The sequence below is a fragment of the Dama dama genome, chromosome X (assembly GCF_033118175.1).
Source record: "Dama dama isolate Ldn47 chromosome X, ASM3311817v1, whole genome shotgun sequence".
In the NCBI taxonomy this organism is placed as follows: domain Eukaryota; kingdom Metazoa; phylum Chordata; class Mammalia; order Artiodactyla; family Cervidae; genus Dama; species Dama dama.
The window spans coordinates 42,334,771-42,351,192 of NC_083714.1; the positions used below are offsets into that span (position 1 = coordinate 42,334,771).

A 16,422-nucleotide genomic window follows, 5' to 3' on the forward strand; every position below is an offset into this window, starting at 1 on the left:
TTTGAGGCTTATAGAGAGTTTTAAAACTCCAACCATGGATCTGTTCATATAAATGATGAAAATGTCTTTTCTTAAATAGTGGACTGGGTCCAAACTCCTCTACTATTTGCTGATTTGAGCATTCGTCTAGTGATATTAAAAGAGTATGCATACACACTCATATAATGTGCAAAGTATACCAAAATGAGATGAAAAAAGTGAGTTTCTATAATTAGCACCATGCTGTATCTCAACAAATGTATGTAATTGCAGGTTCCCAGAATGGACAGAAAGATTCAAAGAAATACACAGTTCAGCCACATCCTATCATACATGCAGAGAGGATTTTAGATCAAACACCAGGACCCATGAATCCTACCACCTAAACTATGGCAACAGGAACCTGGGTAGCCACATGAGATGAGGTCCTGATTTGATCTATGCTGGTGGCCCTTTCTCCCTTTGAAAGCTATACTGAGTTCAAGAGGATTAATCAACTGAAAAGTTACTCTTCAGAACTGCCTTCATCTTTTATGTTCTAAGAGAGGGGGGAAAAAAAAAACGGGAAATGAGGAGGGGAGAAAGTATTTTAAGCATCTAAGCATCACTTTCATTATTAATACAGCCAAGGTCTGAAAATTCTGCTGAATATTTAAGGAAAGACTTTTTAATCTTGCACAAAAACCAACCCAAAGTTAGGTGATTAAAAAAATAATCACTGAACCCTTTCAGTTTTCAGTGATGCATAAAGAGAGGGAAGAAAACTACACAGTTTCCATGATAAACTTAGCCTCTTCATCTAAAATCCTGATTCACCTGACCCTTCTACTCTTCCCAGCAGAGAGCCATCACACTGCATACCTGAGTCACTGCCACAATAATGGATGGTATGACACCAGGCTTTTCTATAAGGTAAAGGAAGATTTCTTCAAGGGTAAGAACAATAACTTAGAGAATATTTTAAGTGAAACTGTCCAGGAGGGTCTGCCTGCTCCACTACTTCAGATTTGTCAAACTCCAGGAGATAGGACTTAACTTTTCCAACCATCTCCTCAGGGGAACCTTCTGGACTATGTGTGGCCCACTACCCAAAGGCCCCAAGAAACCCTTTGGCATGGCAATGTCCACTTCCCTATTCTTTTGCACAGATGTAGCACACATCCTTTTCCAAATCACTTTGTACCTGCAACACTATTTTCCAGATTCATCTTTATTGATGAATGGGTGGATACCATTCAATCATTCAAAGTGCCACTGATAATACTAATTCATTCTCATATCTGGCCATTCACTTTTGATAGAGCAATACACATTCTGGTTTATGTCTTCTCACACATGCAAGGATTTCTCCCTGGTTAACATCTAGAAGAGGGACTTTGGGACCATAATAAGGCATGCACATCTTCAACTTTGCTAGATATTGCTAATGCTCTCCAAAGGAGGTGTATAAATTTATATTCCCACCAGAACTTCAAGTTCCCCCGCATTTTTCTGTGGTATGACCACTTGGCATGATCGTGCTTTTTAATTTTTGCTAATCTGACCCTCCCTTGGGAAAGACTAGGGTCAATATCTTTTTATGTTGGCTAATTTGACCCTTGTGAAAAGTTATTTTGAGTTTAACTTACCTTTTCCTCATTACCTGAGAGGTTGAGAACCTTTTCTCATTTGTGGCTCAGCCGGTAAGGAATCCACCTGCAATGTAGGAGATCCAGGTTCGATACCTGGGTCAAGAAGATCCCCTGGAGAAGAAAATGACAACCCACTCCAATATACCTTTTGTTAATATTATTACTAATGACCATTCACATCTGTGGCAGAATTCTTTTCAAAAGTTGATCCTGTTGCTTTATTTAGGAATTCTTACATTCTAAGCAATTAGGGAAGCCAGAAAAGAGACGCTCGGTGAGAGGCAGATGTCTTGGGGGAAATGTCTATCAACCGTTTTCTCTTTTTCGGTTAACGAAAAAAAAAAAAAAAAAACTACAGTCAAGATTCTACTCATAAGGTAAAGTGGGACGGGAAAAACGTTTGTTTGTGATCTGGTATTTCCGTATCTTCTCTATGCATACAGTACCGTTTACTGGATATTGCTAACGTCCACTGGCAGAATAACTAAGGGTCCAAACAAGTATCAGGAAGCAAAAAGTACTACCAAAAGGAAAGTCAAGAAAATGGCTTCAAGCGAGCGGTGGTATGGACATCAGGCTGGGCTCAGTAGAAGCAGACGGTGTGCAGGAAGCTCCTGCCGCACTTTCCCTCGAACTCCTGCAGCAGCTTGTCGATCCCGTTCTCCATGTCCTCCATGCGCTGGATGGACTGGCACAGGTCGCAGATGAGGAATGCTCCCAGGGTGGCCTCCCTGTGGGTGTCCAGGATGTCCACATTGACCACATACACGGGCTGACAGGTCTCCTGCTCCCTGGAATTCAGATCTTCCACCACCTGGTCATACACTCGCTCTTCACAGGTGAGGATGAGGTCAAACGGGTCTGTGCACTCCTGGAACCTCTCCGGCCTGGGCTTGATATTCTTGTTTCTTTCCAGCATCGGTAAAATGCCATTCTGCGTATAGTATTCTTTGTCTTTCCTAAGGAGGTCTTTGTACATCTCCTCATACGTGGTTCTGAAATCATAGACGTTTGGCCTGTCACGTGCTGGTCCTGGAAGCTTCACGTTTGTTCCTGTTCCAAAGGACCGGACGCTGAATCCTCTTTTGCTGAGGATGTTGTGCGCCTCCATGCTCCGGTTCTGGAGCATGGTTGCTCAAGCATACCACTGCGACGCACACTGGCAAAGACGGCATGACTGAGGCTGCACTCACAGAGACTCACAGCTCAGAACTTTCGCTTCTGAACTCCTGCTGTGAACTCCTGCCGTTTCCACAGAAACAAGATGGTGGCCACGACGCCCGGAAGTGGAAGCTGCGGCACTGGCAACGTAGAGTACCAGGACATACGGCGTGGGCGTGTATAATGTGTCCTGGCAGCCTCCTCGCGCAGGCCCAGATTGCTGGGCCGCAAGATGAGGGCCACTGCAGTTCGGAAATCATAGACAGAGGAGCCAAGGTGCTACAGTCCTCCGGGTCGTAAAAGTCAGACACGACTGAGCAACTAAACCACCACCACCACCATAGTTGAATCAGGTTATCCCTCTGTAAAATGCCTGCTCATATCCTTTGTACATTTTTCTAATGAATATCTGTCCTTCTCATAATGATTTTTAGAGTACAGCTTCTAGATATTCCGTTCAGTTGCTCAGTCGTGTCCGACTCATTGCAACCCCATGGACTGCAGCACGCCAGGCTTTCCTGTCCATCATCAACTCCGGAGCTTACTCAAACTCATGTCCATCAAGTCGGTGATGCCATCCAACCATCTCATCATCTGGCGTCCCTTCTCCTCTAGATATTAATGTCCCGTCTCCTTCTAGATATTAATCCTTCCTTATTTATAAGAACTAAAAATAGCTCCCACCATGGTGCATATCACCCATAATGGTGCATTATTTTAAATTTTCTTTGTGGTATATACTTCATCAACTAGTCTTTACTTTTAATGAAGGCAAATGTATCTATCTTGTATAGTTTTCATTTTGTGTTTTTAAGAAACCTTTCCCTACTTTGAGATCATTAAGGTATTCTTCATCTTTTTCAGGATCAAATAATTCTTGCTTTTAACATTTATATCATTAATCCATCTTGAGTTTCCATTTCTGTATAGTATAGGGTAGGAATTTTTTTTCCATCTACATAGCCAATTTTCCCAGGACTATTCTATTGATTTGTAATGACTCCTCTGTCATAAACCAAGTTCTCATATATGTATGAGTTTGTTTCTGGAATTTCGATTTTGTTCTATTGGTACATTTGTCTGTCATTGTCACATTTTTGTTAATATGGGTGAATAACAATTCTTAACATCTTATAGAGCTACTCTCATATTGTTTTTCTTCTGTAGAGATTCTTGACTAATCTTTACCCTCTTTACACATAGATTTAGGGCAAGTTTGCCAAGTTCTAGAAAAAAAACTGTTGGAGAGTTTGATTGGAATTGCACTGAACTGCAAGTTAATTTGTGGAGAATTGATTTATGTATCATATTGAATCTTCCAAACAATTTAAATGGTATATATCTTCTATTATTTAAATTTTGTTCATTGTTTATGGAATTCAATAAAAGCTCATAATATTTCTTTAAAAGACATACATTTTGTTAGGTACAGCTCCGAACTTATTATGGGTTTTGCTACTATGTAAATGGAATTTTTTTCCATTCAAATTTTGCAATTTACCTTGCAAATAAACTCTAATTCTAGTATTTATTCATAAATTACATAAATAACTAAGGAAATAGAGCTTGTGTGCTTGAAAGTAGCTGACATTCTGAGCTCACTAAAATAGAGTCAATTTTGTCCTTTCATTAAACAAAGTGGGATAATTCCTATTATGTTCAAAGGCTGTGTTTTAGTTAGTGCGACAGTGTTTCCATGTTTCAGAAATGATATTTTTTCCTATGAAAGCTTCTACTTTTCCTATCGGGGACTCACTCCATTATAGTAGTTATAAATGCAAAGCTTTTTCTTCTTATTCTTTAGAATATGTTTTGGTCCTTTATTTTCATTTAAGGTATATACTTGTTCAAAGTCATAGTTTTTTTGTCCTTAGATGATTATAAGTATAGAGAGCATACACACACATACACATGCAAACATACTTTATCTGGGTTCTTTTATATACATGAAGTGTTTTTTCTTTTTTAAAAATTGAAGCAGAATTGATTTACAATGTTGAACCAATCTCTGCTGTACAGCAAAGTAACTCAGTTTTACATAAATACATATGTATATATATAAAATATTCCTTTCCATTATGATTTATCTCAGGAGAATGGAGGAAGTTCTCTGTACTATACAGCAGAACCTTCTTATTGACCAGTTCTACATGTAATAGTGTATATTTACCAACCACAAATTCCAAGTCTATCCTTCTCCCCTCCTCCTCCTTGGCAACCTCAAATCTGATCTCTATGTCCTTGAGTCTGTTCCTGTTTTATAGATAGGTTCATCTGTGTCATACTCTACATTCCACATATAAGTGACATCACATGGTATGTCTTTCTCTTTCTTAGCTCACTTTGTATGATAATCTCTAGTTGCATCCATGTTGTTGCAAATGGCATTATTTTGGTTTATATAGTGAGTAGTCAACAAAAACAAGACCGGGAGTTGACTGTGGCTCAGATCATGAACTCCTTATTGCCAAATTCAGGCTTAAACTGAAGAAAGTAGGGAAAACCACTAGACCATTCAGGTATGACCTAAATCAAATCCCTTACGACTATACAGTGGAAGTGAGAAATAGATTTCAGGGACTGGATCTGATAGACAGAGGGCCTGATGAACTATGGACGGAGGTTCATGACACTGTACAGGAGACAGGGATCAAGACCATCCCCATGGAAAAGAAATGCAAAAAGGCAAAATGGTTGTCTGAGGAGTCGTTACAAATAGCTGTGAAAAGAAGAGAAGCGAACAGCAAAGGAGAAAAGGAAAGATATTCCCATTTGAATGCAGAGTTCCAAAGAATAGCCAGGAGAGATAAGAAAGCCTTCCCCAGCGACCAATGCAAAGAAATAGAGGCAAACAACAGAATGGGAAAGTCTAGAGATCTCTTCAAGAAAATTAGAGATACCAAGGGAACATTTCAGGCAAAGATGGGTTCGATAAAGGATAGAAATGGTATGGACCTAACAGAAGCAGAAGATATTGAGAAGAGGTGGCAAGAATACACAGAAGAACTGTACAAAAACGAATTTCATGACCCAGATAATCACAATGGTGTGATCACTCACCTAGAGCCAGACAGCCTGGAATGTGAAGTCAAGTGGGCCTTAGAAAGCATCACTACAAAAAACTGGTGGATGTGATGGAATTCCAGTTGAGCTATTTCAAATCCTGAAAGATGATGCTGTGAAAGTGCTGCACTCAGTATGCCAGCAAATTTGGAAAACTCAGCAGTGGCCACAGGACTGGAAAAGGTCAGTTTTCATTCCAATCCCTAAGAAAGGCAATCCCAAAGAATGCTCAAACTACCACACAATTGCACTCATCTCACATGCTAGTAATGCTCAAAATTCTCCAAGCCAGGCTTCAGCAATACGTGAACTGAGAACTTCCAGATGTTCAAGTTGGTTTTAGAAAAGGCAGAGGAACCAGAGATCAAATTGCCAATATCCGCTGGATCATCGAAAAGCAAGAGAGTTCCATAAAAACATCTACTTCTGCTTTATTGACTATGCCAAAGCCTTCGACTGTGTGGATTACAATAAACTGTGGAAAATTCTGAAAGTGATGGGAATACCAGACCACCTGACCTGCCTCTTGAGAAACCTGTATGCAGGTCAGGAAGCAACAGTTAGAACTGGACATGGAACAACAAACTGGTTCCAAATAGGAAAAGGAGTACGTCAAGGCTGTATATTGTCACCCTGTTTATATAACTTATATGCAGAGTACATCATGAGAAATGCTGGGCTGGAAGAAGCACAAGCTGGAATCAAGTTTGCCGGGAGAAATATCAATAACCTCAGATATGCAGATGACACCACCCTTATGGCAGAAAGTGAAAAGGAACTAAAAAGCCTCTTGATGAAAGTGAAAGAGGAGAGTGAAAAAGTTGGCTTAAAGCTTAACATTCAGAAAACTAAGATTATGGTATCTGGTCCCATCACCTCATGGGAAATAGATGGGCAGACAGTGGAAACAGTGTCAGACTTTATTTATTTGGGCTCTAAAATCACTGCTGATGGTGACTGCAAGCCATGAAATTAAAAGACACTCCTTGGAAGGAAAGTGATGACCAACCTAGATAGCATATTAAAAAGCAGAGACATTGCTTTGCCAACAAAGGTCCGTCTGGTCAAGGCTATGGTTTTTCCAGTGGTCATGTATGGATGTGAGAGTTGGACTGTGAAGAAAGCTGAGTGCCGAAAAATCAAAAAAGTGATGCTTTTGAACTGTGGTGTTGGAGAAGACTCTTGAGAGTCCCTTGAACTGCAAGGAGATCCAACCAGTCCATCCTAAAGGAGATCAGTCCTGGGTGTTCATTGCAAGGACTGATGATGAAGCTGAAACTACAGTACTTTGGCCACCTCATGCAAAGAGTTGACTCATTGGAAAAGACCATGATGCTGGTAGGGATTGGGGGCAGGAGGAGAAGGGGATGACAGAGGATGAGATGGCTGGATGGCATCACCAACTCGATGGGCATGAGTTTGAGTAAACTCCGGGAGTTGGTGATGGACAGGGAGGCCTGGCGTGATGTGATTTATGTGGTGGCAAAGAGTCGGACACAACTGAGCAACTGAACTGAACTGAGTAGTCCACTGTGGAGAAGGCAATGGCAACCCACTCCAGTACTCTTGCCTGGAGAATCCCATGGACGGAGGCGCGCAGTAGGCTGCAGTCCATGGGGTCGCGAAGAGTCGGACACGACCGAGTGACTTCACTTTCACTTTTCACTTTCCCGCATTGGAGAAGGAAATGGCAACCCACTCCAGTGTTCCTGCCTGGAGAATCTCAGGGACAGGGGAGCCCGGTAGGCTGCCGTCTATGGGGTCGCATAGAGTCGGGCACGATTGAAGCAACTTAGCAGCAGCAGCAGCAGCAGCAGCAGTAGTCCATTGTATTAATAAAAAGAAAGTAACTTGATAGATTTCTTGCTTGAATACACTCAAGGTGAGGGAGTACATTCTCTAATGAGCTGTCAAGTCCTTTACTTAAAAGATACGAACAAACTGAATTTTGAATAAGCTGGTACAGAAGCAGTAGCTATAGAAAAGTCACTATGGACCTGTAAAGAGAAACCACTGGATAGGTATATTCTCTAAATTCTTCCCAATGATCCTGTCTCCTCTTCACTTGTTATTTGGTCTAAATTAGTTAATTTCTTGTTAGAGGACCTAGAAGAAAGGAAGAACAAACTTCTTGATCCAAACATACTGAGGGCAGATGGGCAAACCTTACAAAAACATAAGACCTGAAACAAGTGAAACATGGGAAAAGAGATACCAATATTGGATGCCATATTGGTTGTTAGAATTTGTCTTTATAACATTTTCTCCTTGATTTTTCCTGTTGAAGAGGCTCACTGTTGATTTTTATATATTGAGCCTATACCCAGAAACCTTGTGGAACCTTATATTAGTTATTCTCATTTGTCTACATATTTTAGTACATTATCTGTGTAGACAATCATGCCTTCTGTGAAAATAAAATGTTTTCAACCCTTATATTTTTCTTTTCCCAATGAAATGGTTAGGATCTCATTAATAAAGCTGAATAAAAACAGTGACTACAGATATCCTTGTCAGTCTTGTTCCTGACTTGAAAGGCATATGGACATCTTGAAGAAATCTCTAGTCTTTCCCCTTCTGTTTTCCTCTATTTCTTTGCACTGATCACTGAAGACGGCTTTCTTATCTCTCCTTGCTATTCTTTGGAACTCTGCATTCAAATGGGTATATCTTTCCTTTTTTCCTTTGCCTTTAGATTCTCTTCTTTTCTCAGCTATTTCTAAGGCCTCCTCAGACAGCCATTTTGCCTTTTTGCATTTCTTTTTTAGGGGGATGGTCTTGATCACTGCTTCCCGTACAGTGTTTCCTGTATAATGGCACTCTATCAGATCTAATCCCTTGAATCTATTTGTCACTTTCACTGTATGATCATAAGGGATTTGATTTAGGTCATACTTGAATGGTTTAGTGGTTTTCCCTACTTTCTTCAATTTAAGTCTGAATTTTACAATAAGAAGTTCATGTTCTAAACCACAGTCAGCTCCTGGTCTTGTTTTTGCTGACTGTATAGAACTTCTCCATCTTTGGCTGCAAAGAATATAATCAGTCTGATTTCAGTATTGACCATCTGGTGATGTCCATGTGTAGAGTCATCTCTTGTGTTGTTGGAAGAGGGTGTTTGCTATGACCAGTGTGTTCTCTTGGCAAAACTCTGTTAGCCTTTGCCCTGCTTCATTTTGTACTCCGAGGCCAAACTTGCCTTTTACTCCAGGTATCTCTTGACTTCCTACTTTTGCATTCCAGTCCTCTATGATGAAAAGGACGTCTTTTGGGGTTGTTAGTTCTAGAAGGTCTTATAGGTCTTCATAGAATCATTCAACTTCAGCTTCTTTGGCATTAGTGTTTGGGGCATAGACTTGGATTACTGTGATATTGAATTGTTTGCCTTGGAAACAAACAGAGCTCGTTCTGTCATTTTGAGATCGCACCCACGTACTGCATTTTGGACTCCTGTTGACTATGAGGGCTACTCCATTTCTTCTAAGGGATTCTTGCCCGCAGTAGTAGATACAATGGTCATCTGAAAGGAATTCAACCATTCCAGTGCATTTTAGTTTACTGATTCCTAAAATGTCAATGTTCACTCTTGCCATCTCCTGTTCACTTGCTAGCTCCCCATCACTGCCATCACCAAAGATGTCTTGGACAAAGTACTGTCCAGAGAACCTTAGCTACAACAAAGATCAATCACATGGATCCAAGCCATTTGAAAGGTTTAGGCATCTAGTTTCGATGTTTTCCTACTCTCACCAGGAATGTTGCTGGAACACCTAGAATCAAAAACTTTACTCACAGAGCCATTTGTTCCCTACTGAATGAAGCTTGTGTAAGTTTTGTGTAAGTTTACAACAGAGCTTAGTGTGATGAGCTGGCAAGAAATGTCTGCCAAGTTTCAAAGGCTTGGAGGAAAGATATCATAACCCTGAAAGGCATTTTCTTTTTTGTTTTATTTGGAAGTGTTTTTAACTCTAAGAACAAAAGGTAGTCCTTGGACTGTCTCTTTTCAGATAGCTGACACTACATTTCTCTACTGTTATCAGTTTCCTAAATAAGTGTAGTTGTATTTAATTACTGCTGAATACAGGGGAGATGTGTGTTAGTCCTTTTGTTCAGTACTTTAGGATCAGAGGAATAACAGGTGTGGCAGTGTGTCAGTGTTTCTTCATTCATTTCAAAGTCACCTGTATCACCAAAATGTACAACTCATCCAGCCCACCAACCTTAAGGAACTGCAATAAATACAATTCTAAAGAATTCAAAGCTAGCTCTGTCTTTCCCTCAGATATCAAGTGTGGATGGAATGTTTTATTGAATAGTTGCCATCCCAAGAGAGGTTATAGCAGGCAGATGATGTGAACGAGCAAAACGTGCTCTTAAATCACTAGATATGACAGGCCCAACCTGAAGGAAAATAAGCCTGTTTAGGTTCAGAGAGGTGAAGCAACCTGCCCAAGGTCACACAGTTCGTCCATTTTTCTCTTCCACTGCTTCCATCCCAGTCTAAGTCATAACTGTGCCTGGTCTAGTCCACTGCAGCAGCCTCCTAAAGACTCCCACTGCCTCCAGTGGGGCTCCTGCTTTGATCCATTCTCCACCTCCTTATAGCTGGAGTGAACTAATTAAAACATTATCTTACTGAAAACCTGCTAATGGCTTAACATTGTTATTACAAAAATGCTTAAACACTTTTTTTTTACCATGAACAGGTAGGCCTATAAGGGGCTGCCCCCTTCCTATCTCTTCAGCCTCAGCTTTACTCACTCCTTCCATCATGTGCTCTGCTCCAGACATGCTGGCCTTCAGGTAATGTACTAGAACCTACTGGATTATCTCCTTATACCTGCTCATCCCTCTTTAGGGAGGGTTCCTTTTACACACCCTTGCCTAAATAGCTCTTCATTCTTCATATTCATTTGTGATATCTCACCTCAAGTCTCACTTCTTTGGATCATGAAATTCCATCAGTGAAGTTCACCAACACTCCAGGTGAGGTCAGGTCTCTCATAACATGTATCTTTTCTTCATGGCACCCACCATGTTTGTTACATAGAAAGTTCAATACCTCTTTGGTGAATGCATGAAGCATCTGATTGAGGTGTGTCTTCTTGACTAGATGGGAAGCTCCAAGAGCACCACTAGTGCCATGGATGAAGTAGATACAGATGGATGAAGTAGATACAGAACTTGAACCAGGGATTCAATCTCTCCCAAATCCCTCCGGTTCCCCAGATTTTACCTTCCCACTCTGCCTTACTCCTCTGTTCATCTGCCCCCACCTGTCAGAACAGTGGTCCTCTTCTAACAGACACTGCCTAATTCCACTGGTAGCTCAGGGGGCGCTATTCCCAATTACACCTAGTCACTCATGGGCAATTACTCATTGTCTAGGGACAGCCTTCATCAGGGGCAGAAGCAGAGTTACCTGCTAGTACCTCAAAAGCCACCATCAGGACACTGTTACTTCCCATTAAGGAAGCAGTCCTCTTTTTAAATGCCCACAGGTCCGTTATGGAGAAGGTAACGTTTGCCCAATCCACCCCTCAGTCAACATGTTTCACTGCACACTCTTCACCTGGCTCAGAGTTGATTGAGGTGCTCACACAATTAAATGGAAGAAAGAACTGAAATCAGAGAGAATGGATGAGAAAGAAAAGGTTCTCAATTTGGCCATAGGCTGAATCTGACTTTCTCTTCTGGCAAACGTTCCCATGAATTTGGAATGAATAACTTCATGTTAAACCTGTACATACCTGAATATTAAATTACCCATCCCAGAACAATGGCAAATGGTATGTGTGTATCTCTCCAGTTATAAGGTTGGCCAAAAAACTCATTCACCTTTTTCCATAAGATATTATGGAAAAAACAAACAGTTTGGCCAACCCAATACCTTCATTTACACAGCTTGAATCTATAATGACAAGCAAACATTCCTCATAAGAAAAAGTGCTCTCTGATGATTACTTTGTTATTCTTGTTGTTCAGTCACTAAGTCATGTCCAGCTCTTTGTGACCCTATGGACTGCAGCCCACTATCCTTCATTATCACCTCCCCAGTAGAAAGAACATCATACTTTTCTGGTCACCTAACACCAAAGCACTCTATAGGCCATTAGTGCATTCTGGATTAGAAAACCCAAAATGTGTAGAATGGGGATTTGTGATGTGAAAGGGAAAGTGAAAGTTGCTAAGTCGTGTCCGACTCTCTGCGACTCCATAGTCCATGGAATTCTCCAGGCCAGAATACTGGAGTGGGTAGCCTTTCCCTTCTCCAGGGGATCTTCCCAACTCAGGGATCAAACCCAGGTCTCCCACATTGCAGGTGGATTCTTTACCAACTGTGCTATCAAGGAAGCCCTTTTGTGATCTGAATGTGGCCTAATTATCACATGGTCAAACACAGTGCAATCATTGGAATAAATGCACTGGTATGGAAGCATAATTTGCACTCATGTGGATACCGAACTATTTACCTGAAGCAGCATCTGTTTTCCAAATTTACCAGAACCAAAAAAGAAAAGGGAACAGAAGGGAAGAACCCACCATCTTCGGCAAGTACAGAGGTTAATTTGCTTTAAAGTAACCAACATTAGTGGGTGGTATTTTGTTTATTTTAATGATCAGATGTGTTCTCTCCATCGTCTCTTAGACCAGTGAAATAAGAAGATTAAGTAGAAATGTGAATAAAATGCTACCATAGTGTTTCTAATGAGTTTGATTCCACACCAATCTGAATACTTCAGAGGTGAAAAAGAATCTGGACTCATTCTCACCTGGGAACCTGGGAGGAGAAAAATTCCCATTTTTTTCTCAGGGCCCTGACCTGATCTTTTGACAACTCTGAGAACTCAAAGCCTGGAAGGTGGTGAGGTCACTTGGCCCAGGTAACAAATTGTGCCTGTGAGGTCTGCCCAGAAATATCAGAGGAGGATTTCAGCCCATGAAGAAAACAGGGTCTGGCACAGGGGTGGCAGAGGGGTGTTGATTTGACAACATGGAAGAGGAGAAAGAATGGTCTTTCTGAAATGTGCAGATTTGAAGAGGTGGGGTTGTGTGGAATGGCAGGATTGTTTTTCCTGTACCACTGCACCTGAGCTGCTCTGGGGAATCGATTTCTTATGCTACAAAAGGATAAGACAGTGTGATGCTGACTGGCCCTGGGGACACAGCTTCAATTCAAGTGCATTGATTCAACAAGGATGGCATTGTTTTCTAGTAGGATCCAGCTGCCCACTCACCAGACCCCGTGGTGATCCTTATTTAAAAAGCAGGAGGCATCTCTGAAACTTTAATATGCACTTTTACAGAACAATACAGGACTAAAATGTAAAGCACATCATTTTGCCTGTGTTGTTTTTAGTATTTGATTCAAGTGCATGTAAACTGTGAACGATCTCAAATGTATGGTTCAATCAGAGGTCACCAGGAGATGACTTAGTTGAGCTGAAGGATGTTTAAATAAATGAATGGTATTAAGAACCACACAGTTGATAACCACAAATGATTCATTCAATTCATCATTCCAATAATTAAGATCAACTGTGAAAAAAAATTGGATCCATTCAATGGAAAAAGAACCTGAGAGAACACACAGCCCATTCTTGACATTATAAGTGATCTCTAAGCCCAACGCCACTAATGTTTCTTGAGAACTTTCGTGAATTGATCATAATTAGCTATTTTGCCTTCTTTACACACATCAGCCAAGATAGCCCTTCAACTGTGCTCAGTAATTAGCTCCCCTCTTTAACTCCTACGTGCATCAAGGAAGGATGGACAGAAAATGTGACTTAGAATCAGACAGGTCTGGATTCAAATCCTGATTTCACCGCTTATGTCTACATGACTGTGAGCAAAACATCATGAGGACGATTTCACAGATTGTCACAAGGATGGAAAGAAAGCATCAGTAAAAATGCCTGGCATATGATATTACTCAATAAATGTCAATGGTACCTCCACTTAAAAAGCCACCAGAACAGAATTAAAATAAAGATTATCAATAGAAGGTTTCTTACTGATTAGTTTAAAACAATATTTGGAGAACTTTAGGTTCCTTTAGAAATCAAACCCACCTTTGAATGCCACAGGAAATTTTTACTTCTGTATTTAGACATACTGGGCCACCTCATTGCAGAACAGAAAGCAGTGTTAGGCAACTTGATTCTTAAGAGTAGGGACCATGTTTCATGGTCTTTGGGTCCCCAGTACCTAGGCACAGTGCCAGGAACAACATCAATACTCAATATATACACACATGCCTACATATATACATACATAGCTCTATGAAGTGGCATCATAGCATGGAATCTTAACCAGCCTCTAAAACAGATTTGAAGCAGATGCTTCACTTTTCATATTAAAAGCTATCTTTTAAGAACATTTTAGGAGCAGAGATTCTCAGTGGGGATAGAACTCCAGACAACCTGTGAACTTCTTAAAATGGAGAAACATAATCGCTACCTAAGAATCAATAATAATAAGCACTTAAATAGGAGATGTATTTTTTACCTATGTACTGTCCCCTGTACGTCAACTCATTCACCCCTCTCAACAACCATATGAAGGCAGTGCTAACATTTTACCCATTTGACAACAAAGTGAGGGTACTTGGAGAGGGTAAGTGATTTGCCAAAGAGCACACGACTAGCAAGAGACAGAATCAGTATTCACACCAAAGTCCACGTGACCCCCTACATCTACCTGATCTACCTGAACAACACCCAAAGGGCTGCAGCTTATGCATTTCTCTTTCTTTTTCTTAAAGTTTCCACAATGGTTCTGATTAATATGCCTAGTTAAGAGTCAGGCAATCAAGGAATGATTAGATAAAAAACATGCAAGAAAGGGACTTCCCTGGCAGTGCAGTGATTAAGACTTCCCTTTCCACCATGGAATATTACTCAGCCATTAAAAAGAATTCATTTGAATCAGTTCTAATGAGATGGATGAAACTGGAGCCCATTATACAGAGTGAAGTAAGCCAGAAAGATAAAGACCAATACAGTATACTAACACATATACATGGAATTTAGAAAGATGGTAACGATAACCCTATATGCAAAACAGAAAAAGAGACACAGATGTACAGAACAGAATTTTGGACTCTGTGGGAGAAGGCGAGGGTGGGATGTTTCAAGAGAACAGCATCGAAACATGTATATTATCTATAGTGAAACAGATCACCAGCCCAGGCTGGATGCATGAGACAAGTGCTCGGGCCTGGTGCACTGGGAAGACCCAGAGGAATCGGGTCGAGAGGGAGATGTGAGGGAGGATTGGGATGGGGAATACATGTAAACCCATGGCTGATTCATGTCAATGTATGACAAAAACCACTACAATAAAAATAAATAAATAAATAATAAAACTATAATTTGTTGTTAAAAAAAATAAAATATGTTTTCACGTGAAAAAAAAAAAAGACTTCCCCTTCTAGTGCAAGGGGTACAGATTTGATTCCTGGTCAAGGAGCTAAGATCCTACATGCCTGTCAGCCAAGAAATCAAAGCATAAAAGAAGCAATACTGTAACAAATTAAATAAAGACCTTAAAAGCGATCCGCATCAAAAAAAATTTTTTTAAACATGCAAGATAAAGAGAAGGAAACCAAATGGCCCAGGCCATTAGCACAGTTCTCCAAATCCAAATAACAGTATGCGAAATAACCCATCCCTGTGACTCAAGCAGAAATTAGACCTTCACATGGTTACGAATCACCTTTACAAGCTTTTGAACTCTTCTGCCACTATTGGCTCACCCTAAACAATCTGTCACCACATAGCGAGGCTGGCCCGGCTGTTTCCAGAGAGAGCACAATTGTATGGTGTCAACCAGGCCTGATAGATGGGATTGTTAAGGACAATGACATACTCTATGAGGTATCCTAACTTACTACCAAAGAGTAGATGTTATTAGCAGTTAACATTGTCTATTCTTCTCCCAGCTGAATTTTTAAAGACTGTGGAAAGTGATCTAAACTTCAATGTTATTGCAGAATCAAGAAGCAACTACTTCCCTAGTTCCATAATGAATGCTGATCAAATACATGTGAATTGGAAAAGTATATTTAATTTGCAGGTTTCTGTCTACATGGTCTGCTTCTATTTTCTTTGATAAGATTAGTGAACAAAGTTTAGAGGACTTTTTTTAGTTCAAACATTTTCCCATAATGGCAAATCAATCTGCTTGGGCAAACAGAACATCAAAACGTTTACCATTAGGAGCTATCACGGGAAGTTGATCCGATTTACACATAAAAACACCTGCTAAAACTTAAATGAAACTTAATAGAGGAACAAAACTGGATAAAGGATTTTTTGAGTCTTTTAAAGTAGCGACTACAATAACTCCAAGAGTATGGACAAATGGTACCAAGTCTAATCAATCTTGTATAGCTCTTCTGCACTGTTGCAAATACATTTCATACCAGGGTAGAGTAAGCACACAGCAGGCAAAATGTGGTAGCTGAAGTCAAGCATAGCTAATATGCTGCTTAGAATAGGTGAGATCTACAGAATTCCCTGATCCATCCTGATTGGCTCTGGTATAGAGGACCAATTCCTAGCATGCTTTTCTTCTATGATTT

General features: G+C 40.4%; 1 protein-coding gene and 1 pseudogene across 4 annotated transcripts in view; both read right to left on the reverse strand.

The window, feature by feature from the left end:
* The window catches only part of FGF13 (fibroblast growth factor 13), a 514,548-nt gene that overhangs the window by 385,998 nt on the left and 112,128 nt on the right, over positions 1-16,422 (reverse strand). The gene's annotated exons all lie outside the window — the stretch shown is intronic.
* LOC133052479 (RNA polymerase II subunit A C-terminal domain phosphatase SSU72-like) lies at positions 2,194-2,785 on the reverse strand (annotated as a pseudogene).